Source organism: Hevea brasiliensis, chromosome 6, assembly GCF_030052815.1.
Source record: "Hevea brasiliensis isolate MT/VB/25A 57/8 chromosome 6, ASM3005281v1, whole genome shotgun sequence".
Taxonomy (NCBI): Eukaryota; Viridiplantae; Streptophyta; class Magnoliopsida; order Malpighiales; family Euphorbiaceae; genus Hevea; species Hevea brasiliensis.
Window position 1 is genome coordinate 28,445,473 of NC_079498.1, and position 12,858 is coordinate 28,458,330.

General features: G+C 29.7%; 1 pseudogene; it reads left to right on the forward strand.

The window, feature by feature from the left end:
- Positions 1-7,886: 7,886 nt before the first annotated feature.
- Positions 7,887-12,647, forward strand: LOC131180804 (beta-galactosidase 3-like; annotated as a pseudogene).
- The last annotated feature ends 211 nt before the right edge of the window (positions 12,648-12,858 follow it).

Here is a 12,858-nt window from a genome sequence, read left to right on the forward strand (position 1 = left end):
TATCTTCCCAAAACCTTTGTTTATTCTCACTGTCTAGTCCTATTTGTGGGGCATAAGCACTAACTATATTTATTGTTTCTCCTTCTAGTACTAGCTTTACTAGTATAATTTTATCTCCTACTCTTTTCACAGCTATTACTGCGTCTTTTAATGTCCTGTCTATGATTATGCCCACTCCGTTCTTGTTTCTCTCCTTTCCGATAAACCACAGTTTGTACCATGAATTACCCACTTCCTTACTTTTCTCTCCTACCCATTTAGTCTCCTGAATGCAAGCAATATTCACCCTTCTCCTTTCCAAGGTATCCACAAGCTCCATTAATTTTCCTGTAAGTGATCCAACATTCCAAGTACCAACCCTGATCCTCCTCCTATCCTGCTCCTTCCTAATTGGTCTCCTTTTATGATATCTTCTATTGTTTTCTATGTCTATCTTGTGTTCTGTTTCACTATCTATTCTACTATTTATCCTATGGACTAACTTCTTTACCCACACCCGTCCATGATGTGAGAACCCTTGCTCACTTAACACCACACCCGGGCGCCGGCATGGTGCGTCGCTTTCGGTAAACGCTCTACACCCTTGCATATTTTTCACTACACCCGGGCTCCGATGTAGCGCGTCGTGAGTAGAGGACGCCCCAACATTTATATCATTTGAATCCATATCATAAGGTGTAACGAAATTTTTACGCTGGTTGTCACCTACCGCAACCCTCCTCCTTTATCCGGGCTTGGGACCGGCTAAGCGCAAGCTACTTAGGCATAAAATAATTTATTTACGGCTAAGCGCATATCATTTTTAAAAATTTTATTTCATTAATTATCAAATCAAAATTTATTTACAGCTTTTTATTTTTTGAATTATTCAACACACGTTTTGGTTGTTAAATTTTATAAAAATACATATCTTATCCTTATAAGAGATTTTATGTTTTGGTTTTAAAGAAAAGCTTTTATAACATTTTTAAAAGCTAAAAATATGCTGCTATAATTTTTATTAAATAGTAGGTTAAAAAATGAAACTTTCCCCTATCTCTCTCCCTTTTTTTTATTTATGAAATTTATTTATAAAAATAGATAAATTTTTATTTGTTTAAAATTAAAAATATCCCTTCATTCATTTCTTTCTCGTCCTACTCATTGTTATCCAATAATATATGTATATACACCCTCCACTCACTTGTCTCCCCTCTAAATAATATCCATATCTCTCTCTCCCCACCCTTTATGATCCAATAATATATAGACATTCAACCATATGTTTTATTATTATTATTATTATTATTATTATTATTATTATTATTATTATTATTATTATTTGCTAGAATGATGAATATTGTTATTATTGACAATTTTTGCTTGAAATTTTAATTTTTAAATAAATAAAAAAATGAGAGGAGAAAGGGAAAAATTATTTTTTTATTATACCAACATAAATATTCATTTTTACAATTTTATTTGGTAATTAAATATTAAATTTTCATCAAGTTAGATCAAAATTAATCAATTGACTATAAATGGAATAAATTTATAGCATTGGCTATAATTGATAAAAGTCAAAAAATTTTAAATTTTTTTAATTATTAAAGTTATACGACGTTAGCAATGACATAATAATAATAATAATAATAATAATAATAATAATAATAATAATAATAATATTTTACCACGTCACCTACCACATCAGCAATAACATATTAAAAATAATAAATTTAATATATTAATAAATTTAAAAATATAACTTCGATAATCAATATCATATACTTTTAAATATTTAAAAATAAAAAAGTATCCATCAAAAATTTTTTTATGATATAACTCATTAATTATTATTTAATATTTTATTTTAAATCGAAATTATTTTATATATAAAAACATTAAATGAGTTTAAAAATTAATATTTTAGTTATAATTTAAACATATTATTTATAAAAAATTTATTTCATTATTATCAAGTCAAAATTTATTTACAGCTCTTTATTTTTTGAATTATTTAATACCCTTTTCTGTTGTTAAATTTTATAAAAATACATATCTTAACCTTATAAGAGATTTTATGCTTTGATTTTAAAGAAAAGCTTTTATAACATTTTTAAAAGCTAAAAATCTGCTGCTATAATTTTTATTAAATAGAAGTTTAAAAAATGAAACTTTCTCTCTTTTTTTTTTATATTTATGAAAATAAATAAATTTTTATTTATTTAAAATTAAAAAAATTCCTTTACTCTTTTTTTTTTTTCCTTTTTTCTTAATCAAAATTTCTTTCTCGTCTTACCCATTGTGTATATACACCCTCTACTCACTTTTTTTCCTCTAAATATCCAGATCTCTCTGTTCTCCCGTCCACTATAATCCAATGATATATAGACATTCAACCATGTGTTTATTATTATTATTATTATTATTATTATTATTATTTAAAAGCTAAAAATCTGCTGCTATAATTTTTATTAAAAAGAAAGTGAAAAAGCAACACAACATTAAGCCCTGAGGAAGTTTCAGAGCATCAACATCGAAAATTTAAAAACATATTAAATAAAACAGAAATTCCATCCGTTTCATAAACCCACAATTTAATTATTTCTCTTTATTTTTCTGTCTCTGAAACTCAAATTTCTAACTTGCTCAGCGGGTTGGGCAGACCAGACACGAGGGGAAGAAATTGCAGAGGAACTAATTTTCAATGAAAATAACATGAAAGAGAAATATGGAAAAAGAAATAAAATTATTATAACTTATTCTCTGGAATGGACAAGAAATAATACCATAATTGATTTTATAATTGGTCCGGAATTTAAGTAATTCCTTTGAATTTCTTAAAATTTGTTGAAGCTTAAGAGTATAATTTTAAAGAATAATATTAATTATTTTCAAATTTAAAGTTAATAATAAATTGCATAAAATTAATAGTCATATCCTAAATCAATTCCAAGTAAAAAATAAATCTTTAATTGCTTTTTTTTTATGATCAAAACTTTAGTGGTAATTGATAATAAGTTGCTTCATATTGATAGCCACATCATGAATAAAGCTTATGGTTTAAAGGAATATTAAATGACGCTACTTTATAGATAATGATATATTGCATAAAGCTAATATTCAAACGTTATATAATGCTCATGTAAAAATAGTAATTGTTAGTCAAAATTAATTATTGCTAGTTAAAATAGTAAAATAATTGATTTTATAGTCATTAAAAGAGAATAATTATTATTTTTATTGAGAAAATTGGAATTTAATGCTAATTTTCCCGCACCATTCTATTCTTAATAATTATGGTTTGATTCTATTCTTAATAATTATGGTTTGATCTAAGATTAGAAGCTTGATCGATAAGATGAGAAGTAAACCCACTTAACAAAGCTATCAAATTAGTTAGACAGTTGTCATGTATATATCTAAATGTTACAGGTGTGTCCACTATGCTTTTAGGGTCTCAAAATATCGGCGAAGTATATGCGTTGAGCTTGGAGTTGCCTCCACCAAAATAACTTAAGTCAATTTGTCTTGGCTTCTTTTTGCTATATATTATCTTGTTTTTCCTTATTTGTTTTGACGTGGGACATCCGATAAAATAGGAGCTGGCATGTTGCATTCTTCCATTAATATCTCTCCATTACTTGAGCTTATAGTCCTACCTTAAAGTAGGAGGTTGAATGTTACTTATTAGTGTTAAATGAGCTGAGTTAAATAGTTCAATATTTGAAAATTCTTACACTACCATGATAGATGACATTTGACTAATTCTAACAAGATAATGGAGTTGCGGTTGCTATCTTCCTAACGATATTAAAGAAGGAAATATGCTTATGTAGACTTGTATGTACAATTAGCTGTTAGCCGTTATTATTCATAGATAACCTGGGAATATAGATGTGGATTATAAAATCAAATTTTAAATGTTGATTAGACTTGGTAATATCTATTGGTGGTCCTTGCTGACTGCTTCAAAGAAATGATCTTTTCAATGTAATATGAATCCATTTTTAAGCTTTTTAAATTTTTTTATTTTTCTTTTAGTATAAATGATTAAATGCGCATTCATTAATAATTACTAATGAATTTTTTCGACGCAAGTTTTTTATTTGATTGTTAACAATTTTATGATCTATAATTTTCATAACTATTTTTTAAATTTTTTATAGTGATTCGAAAAAAATTAATCAGGCCATAATCAAAATTAGAATATATAATTTCTCCCTCTTAATAAAAAAAATGTACTCTATTTTTCATGGGGATGAAGTCAAACTTGATCATATTTGAAAAAAACAATTAAAAATAAAGTTTAAATATTTAATTAAATATTTAAAACTAATAATAACATGACATGTTGCATTTAATTAAAATAATAAAAAAAAAATTCTAGAGATTTTCCAATTCTTTGTCTCTTCTAACTAAGAAAGTCTAGGAAAAAAAATAAGAAAGTTTAGAAAATTGTTTCCGACCGTGACGATGATTATTACCGCGCGCCACCCCAAAAAAAAAAAAAAAAAAAAAAACTGTAATTTCTCTTTTTTTTTTTTTTTGGGTTAAAATGTTTAAAAAAAAAAAAGAAAGGTTAAAAATCAAAAGCAGTTTTCACCTATTTTTCTTTATTTTTGTTTTGAGCTTTTTCTTTTCTTTACCTTCTCTTCTTGTTTGCTCACACACCTGTTTCTTCGATTTGTGATTTAACTTTTGCTCTCTCGATCTTTCCCTTCAATGGCCGCTAAAAATCGTAAAGAGAGACAAAGCATAGGGAAAGAAGCCAAAGTAGGACATCCAACAAAGTAGGACGTGGCATGATAGATGACATTCTTCCATTAGTTTCTCCATTACTTGAGCTTATAGTCCTGAACTTAAAGTAGGAGGTTGAATGTTACTTCATACAGTTAAATGAGCTGAGTTAATTAGTTCAATATTTGAAAATTCCTACTCCGCCATGATAGATGACATCTGACTAATTCTAACTAGATAATGGAGGCGCAGTCGCTATCTTCCTAATGTTCTTAAAGAAGGAAATATGCTAATTATGTAGTTTTGTTTGATCATTAGGAATTTCTGATGCCTCTTAAAATAGATTTATACTGTTTGAAAACTAACTTTTTTTACTTAAAAAATAGTTTTCCAACCATTTAATGGAGACAAAACTTGTACAATTAATTGTTAGCCGTTATTAATCTTAGCTAAGCTATGAATATAAATTTGCATTGTAAAATATTAGACTTGGTAATATATGTTGCCGGTCCCTGCTGGCTGATTCAAAGAAAAGATCCTTTCAATGTAATATGAATCCAATGCCATCAATAATGATCTTGATAGTGATTAATGCATCAGAGGGGGCCTCTCTTTAATTTGCAGTTTTAAGGTTTAATCAATCATCTTCCCACCATTAATACACGCAGAGAGAGAAATACAAGTCCTTTTCTTTTTACCTTTTCTTGTGTGTAAGGGTGTTTGGTGCAATTTACGCTTGTGCTCCTCTGTTTTTCTTTCTTTCGTTTGTTACTAATGGTTTGTCTCTTTCTTTTGAGACTAAATAAGAAATGGGTTTTGTAGAAAGGAAGAGAAGGCTTCCAGCTATTTTTCTTCGTCTTGTTCTTCCCATTCTTTTCCTAGAAAGATTTACTGTCATTTATGGTCTAAATTACACAAATGATAGGCAAGTTATAGTACCTTGAGACTTAAAAGGATTAGCTTATTACCATAATATTAAACAATAATATTAATTATGAGAACTTTATAGCTAGTGATAAAATACATAAAACTAATATATAGTCATATCCTAAATCAAGCGCAAGTAAAAAATAAAACTTTAGTGGTAAAAATAAGTTGCCTCATATTGATAGTCATGTCTTGAACAGAGCTTATGGTATAAGGAATTATTGCTTAAAGCTAATATTCATAAACTATATGGAGCTCATATAAAAATAAAACAAAATCTTTTATGTGATAAAATTAATTAAAATCCATGAAAAGCAAAATCTCCTTCGAATTCTATAGATTGTTTAACTATCTATTATTTTTCAAATATTAATCAAGTTTTTATCATAATTAAAAGAGGAAGAATAATTGTTTTTATTGAGGAAATTGGGATTTAATGCATAACTCTAAATAAAATTTTATTATGATTATTTTTATTTGCCAAAATATTAATACTAAAATTTCATTAATTATATAGTGCCTTTTTGGCAATTAAAATGTTACATTCCTTTTTCGCCCTCCTAAGTCCTAATCTTCCCAATTCCCATTGGGTCAATGCATTTTTTTTATACTTAATAATTAATTTAAATTTAATTTAAATCATTTTTTAAATAGAATTTAGATCTTTTGTTAGGGTTGCGGTAAGGTGCTAATTTTCCCGCACCATTCTATTCTTAATAATTATGGTTTGATCTAAGATTAGAAGCTTGATCGATAAGATGAGAAGTAAACCCACTTAACAAAGCTAACCTTGGGATTAATTAATTTAAATGTTTCTATACTCCTATGACTAATGAGGAAAGTGACCATTTTTGTTATGATTGAGTGCTTGAAAATTCAAATTAGTTAGACAGTTGTCATGTATATATCTAAATTTTTATAATTGGAATTGAATTTCCTAGTCCATTTTAACTGGAGAAGTGGTATTCACGTGTGTACAATAATAAGACATAACGCAAGTGAATTGGTTTAGTGGTGACAAGAAAAGAAAGGCTTTCATGTTTTCAAAAGGCACTCACTCTGCATGTGAACTTTGTTAGAAAACTATTCAATAGTTTCCAACTTCACAAGCCTACCATCACAAATTAGAGCATCCTATGTTCCATCTCTTCTCTTCTTTTGCAATTTTTTCTTTTCTTTATATATAGCTTCTACCCATAAGCTTCAACTATTTAAATATTGATACAGGAGAGAAATTTTTTGAAATTAATTATTTCACTTATTAAAAAAAAAGAATTCAAATGCTATAATTTTTTTAAAAAAAATCATAATATAATCATTCTCTCAGGATCCAATCATTATGTAGGAGAATTCTTTTATGACACTTGATAAATCTGCGTCTGATTGAGTCATCTGGAAATTAATTTATTGAATAATTATATATTTTGCATATTTTTAACATAATATTTTACTTTTATTTATAGTTTTATTAATATTTAAATTTTTTCAAGACATGCATTAGATAAATTCATAAACAAAAGATAAATATGTTTTAAGACTAAGAACATGCCTACTTTGAAGTTTATTTATACTTTATTTTGCAATAAATTCATATGGATGGTTGAAAATTTACAAATTTAACGTTGTGAACTATAAAACATAAATTATAAATAATGAAAAAAAAATCAGGTTGAAGAATTAAAAGGGCAATTACATCTTCTAATTTAATTGCATTGGTTGGAGAATTAGGTTTACAAGCAACCAGATCACCTGCAAATTTTTTTCTTATTTATTTGCTCTTTTTATTATATTTAATTAATTGATTTCCGAATTAGGATCTCAAAGAGACTCCTATTTAATTTCAATCTTAATTAAACTCTAATTATTAAGTTATTTGTCTTAACTTATTGATCAAATTAATTAACAAATTCTAAAAATAAGTTAATTCGTTTGTTTATTATAATTTTTAGACTTATAAATTGAGCTTATAAATTAAAATAAATTACAGAATTTTTCATTTTAGTACTTATAAATCTTATAAGTTAATTTAATCAAATATTTTACTATATTATCCTTATTCAATTTTTAAAATTTTATCATATTTTTTTAATATTTTAATAATAAATGTGCTTATAAATTATTTTTTATCAAATAAATTAACTATTTATTAATCATTTATAAGTATTTAAACTAAACACATAAATATTTAAAATTTTAAATATTTATAAGTTTAAATTAACTTATAAGTTGATTTTTAAAAGTTAAGCCAAACACACTCCAGTGAAATACATTAGTTTCTATAATTTTTTGCATGATCCAACTCTACAAGCTTTTTTATGATATGGGCAATAAACGTGATCAATTAGCATAGAAGGTTTTGAGTTTGAATTCTAATAGGAGTATAAAATGAAAGTAAAGCTTGGAGACGGATGTACAATTTGTTTTCTAACAGGACACAGTAAGAGCTAGAAATGTAGTGTGTTTTGACGTGGGATTAGCATACACTATATGTAACCTACCTTCTTTGTCTTCTTGTTGCTTTTCTCCAATATTATAATAATCTTTTTTTTTGTCTTGTCTATCTGAAGAGAAAATATGGAAGCTAACTCAGCAGCAATCAAGTGGTTTTCTCTGTGTATTGTGGTGTTGTTATCTCTAGGTTTCCAGGGGATACAATGCGATGTTACTTATGATAACAAGGCTCTTATCATTGATGGCCAGAGGAGAATTCTCTTCTCTGGCTCTATTCACTATCCCAGAAGCACTCCTCAGGTCCGGTTCTGGTCTATACTCTGTACTTTCTCTCTCTTGAGAATATCTTCTTGCCACGTGAGGTTTTTACTGAAATTTTTTATAAAATGCAGATGTGGGGAGGACTCATACAGAAGGCTAAAGATGGTGGTTTGGATATTATAGATACTTATGTTTTTTGGAATCTTCATGAGCCTTCTCCTGGCAATGTAACTCTGTTTTTCCTCTGTTTTTTTCTTACTTTTTTTTCAAAATTCTCCATTCCTAATATCAATTCTTTGCAGTACAATTTCGAGGGAAGGTATGATTTGGTTCACTTCGTCAAGTTGGTTCAGAAAGCTGGTCTCTATGTTCATCTTCGCATTGGACCTTATATATGTGGAGAGTGGAATTTTGGGTAATAAACAAATTTCATCTTAATATTTTCACAGTGTTGAATTTTTAATTTTCTCGAACACTATTTTTCTTGCTATTTTACCTTTATCCTGTTGTATTGTATTAGAGGGTTTCCAGTGTGGTTGAAGTATGTTCCAGGCATAAGCTTCAGGACAGATAATGAGCCTTTCAAGGTCTCTGTCTCTCTCTCTTTCTATTTTTGAGTGTCTGGAATTATGTGGATTATGATCTTAAAAGTTAAAAATGTTGGTATTTCAGATGGAAATGCAAAATTTCACAAAGAAAATTGTCCAAATTATGAAGGATGAAAATTTGTTTCAGTCTCAAGGTGGTCCTATTATCCTCTCTCAGGTAAAAAGAAAAAAAAAATCATCAATTGTGTAGTTTTGGCTTATAAAACATAGAAAATTAAGATGCATGTTCAATTTGATTGTGTTGCAGATTGAGAATGAATATGAACCTGAAGACAAGGCATTTGGATCTGCTGGTCATGCATATATGACTTGGGCTGCACAGATGGCTCTTTCTATGAATACTGGAGTTCCATGGGTTATGTGCAAGGAATTTGATGCCCTGACCCTCTGGTGCTCAAATTTCTACTTCTTTCTTGTCAAAATTCATTAAATCCATTAATTTTGATTCAATTCAATTCAATTCTCATATTTCACATTAACAATGAGGAATTCTGAATCTTGTCAACAGATAAATACATGCAATGGTTTCTACTGCGATTACTTCTCTCCAAACAAACCTAACAAACCAACGATGTGGACTGAGGCTTGGACTGGCTGGTAATTTTCATATTTTTGGTATCTTCAATTGGTTCTTAGACTGTTCTTTTGGGGATAATTATTTTCTATCTTTCTACAGGTTTTCAGATTTTGCAGGTCCAAACCACCAGCGTCCGGTCGAGGATTTAGCATTCGCAGTTGCTCGATTCCTTCAGAAAGGAGGTTCCTTTGTTAATTACTATATGGTTAGTCTACTCCTGCTTCATTTCTTTTGTTTGTTACAAGAAGAAATTGCTTTATCAAAGCAAAAGCAATTCCTTGAATTCCAAGGAAGTATCTCAACTTTGCATCTGATAAAGGCATAAGCTTCCAATGAAATAAAGGAGCATATTTTCATTCTATAAGGAGAGACTTCTGCATTATGATTTCATTCTCGTTGTTTGCTGCAGTATCATGGAGGAACCAACTTTGGCAGAACTTCTGGAGGACCTTTCATTACTACAAGCTATGACTATGATGCACCCATTGATGAATACGGTGACAAAATTCGATCCCCATTTTTCGAAATTTAATCAATTAGTCCATCTGTTGGAATTCAAACTCATAGCATTTACAGGGTTGATTAGGCAACCTAAATATGGCCATTTAAAGGATCTTCACAAGGCTATTAAGTCATGCGAAAAAGCTTTGCTCAATGCCGATCCTACTGTCGAAAACTTGGGAGCTTATAAACAGGTCTGTTCTAATCTACCAAAGGAAAACCAGCAACTGCAAATGAGAATTGCTTTAAGCTTATTTCAGCAAACCAGAATGATTCAATGAGGAAAATTTTGCAGGCACATGTATTCTCTTCCAATTCTGGAGATTGTGCAGCTTTTCTTGCAAACTACCATCCAAATGGTACTGGAAAGTTGACATTTAATAACATGCATTATAGCCTGCCACCTTGGTCTATCAGCATCCTTCCTGACTGCAAAAATGTTGTTTTCAACACTGCCCAGGTAAGTTAAAATGGACTAGGAAATCCAATTCCAATTATAAAAATTTGTTGAATTATGAGCTAATTCCATCTCTCTGAATAATTTGCAGGTTGGAGTCCAAACGTCCCAGGTGCAAATGTTGCCCACAGCCACAGGTCTCTCATGGGAGACTTTCAGTGAAGATGTATTATCAGTTGATGAAGATAAAATAACTACAGTCCCTGGCCTCTTGGAGCAGATAAATGTCACCAGAGATACAACTGATTATCTCTGGTACACAACTGGGTAAGTTCCTACTTAATTTGCAAGCTTTCAATGATGAAAATCAATAATGAAATATGAATCTAATTATGTTGTGTGCTTTTCCAGTCTGACTATTAGGTCATATGAATCATTTCTACATCAAGGCAATCTTCTCAATCTTACAGTGGATTCAGCAGGCCATGCTTTGCACGTCTTTGTCAATGGAGAGCTTTCTGGTAACAAAATATTTTCTTTCTTTGGAAATCTCCTGCAATTGTCAAAACACCATAAAAGAAAAATGAATTTTCTTTATTATGCTGTGCTGCAATGATAGGATCTGCTCATGGGAGTAGAAAAAGCAAGAGATTCACGTTTACAGTACCAGTGAAGCTACATGCTGGAAGAAACAGAATCTCACTGCAGAGCATAGCTGTTGGATTACCAGTTAATGAATTCTCTGGATCTCATTGATTCTCTGTCTGATTCTTGAAAGAAATTAAAGAACTGATGTTTTTATGCTGTTTCTGGCTGTAGAATATTGGAACCCATTTTGAGAACTGGAAGGCAGGAATAGAAAGGGTCACTCTCCATGGCCTAGACAAAGGGGAGAAGGACCTGACCTGGAACAAATGGTCCTATAAGGTCCTTCAGTTCTACTCATTTATTATTATTATTTTTTTTGGTGGAGTGGGGGGCGCGGGTGATGTTGTGAAATTCTAGCCTACACAACCATGATACAAGCGGAGATCATGGACCTTGGGATCTCCTTTATTGATGGGCATTTATTACACAGGTTGGGCTTAAAGGAGAAGACATGAATCTTGGATCTCCAGATTCTGTTCCATCAGTTGAATGGATGAAAAGGACCACGTCAGCACAAAGCCCACCATTGACGTGGCATAGGGTATGACACTAAATTTATTTAATTATGCAGATTAAATTATAAATATATTGAAAATACTTTTGATTAAAAATTTAAAAAAAATTATTAGAAGAATATTTAATCCAAAAAATTAAAAATATTTTTAGAATAAATCTTATGTTTATTTAAAAAATTTTCATCAACCCTACTACAATTAAATTCTTGAAACTAAATAACTGAAATATTTTACATTACAGTTTTTTTTAAAAAAAAAAAAAACCCTTGGACTAATTGAGGATTTTGGAAATGGACTTGCAGGCCTACTTTGATGAACCAAAAGGAGAAGATCCCTTGGCATTGGACATGGGGAGCATGGGGAAGGGACAAGTGTGGATTAATGGGAATAGCATTGGAAGATATTGGACTGTAAAAGCTACTGGCGATTGCAATGCTTGTGGGTACAATGCTACATTTAGGGAGACAAAATGCCAATTTGGTTGTGGCCAACCTACTCAAAGATGGTACCCTAAACTTTCCCATTAATTTTTCTTAACTCTTCAACAAATTAATTTCCCAATTTGTTTCCCCATTTAATCTCTTTTAATTAATCTTTCAGGTACCATGTTCCCAGATCATGGCTGAAGCCAACCAAGAATTTGTTGGTAGTATTTGAAGAAATTGGAGGAGATTCATCTCAGATATCACTTGTGAAAAGATTAGTCACAAGTGGTTAATTTCAAGCCATATCTCAAAGGAACCCCTATACTATATATATATGCACTATGCATTCACCTTCCATCTTCAAATGGAATTTTTCTAAAGGTACACTTTCGATAGGTACCACACCCCCCACCACCCCACCCACCCCCCACCCCACCTTGTTAAGGTGACTGAATATGGCCTAACTTTTTTCAATGGGTACCAAGATGCCCTAAACCTAGTTCATATAGAAAAGTCTAATAATAGAGTTAATTTTTTAATTTTTTTAAGGCATTTTGCAAAAGAGAACTGTGTATGGATGTATTTATTATTATTATTATTATTTATTAATTTTGTGCAGGTCCATTTTGATTAAAAATCTGAATTCATCTATTTAGAAGAACAAATTGATTCCCATAAGTTATACTTTATTTTTAGATTTGTCCCAAATTATAAATTACTTTCTTTTTTGAAATAATAGTTTCTTTATTAACTTATTAATATACCCTATTTATTATGTACTAAAAAAAGAAAATTTTATTAGTTTCAAAAATAATTTAATAGCATAAAT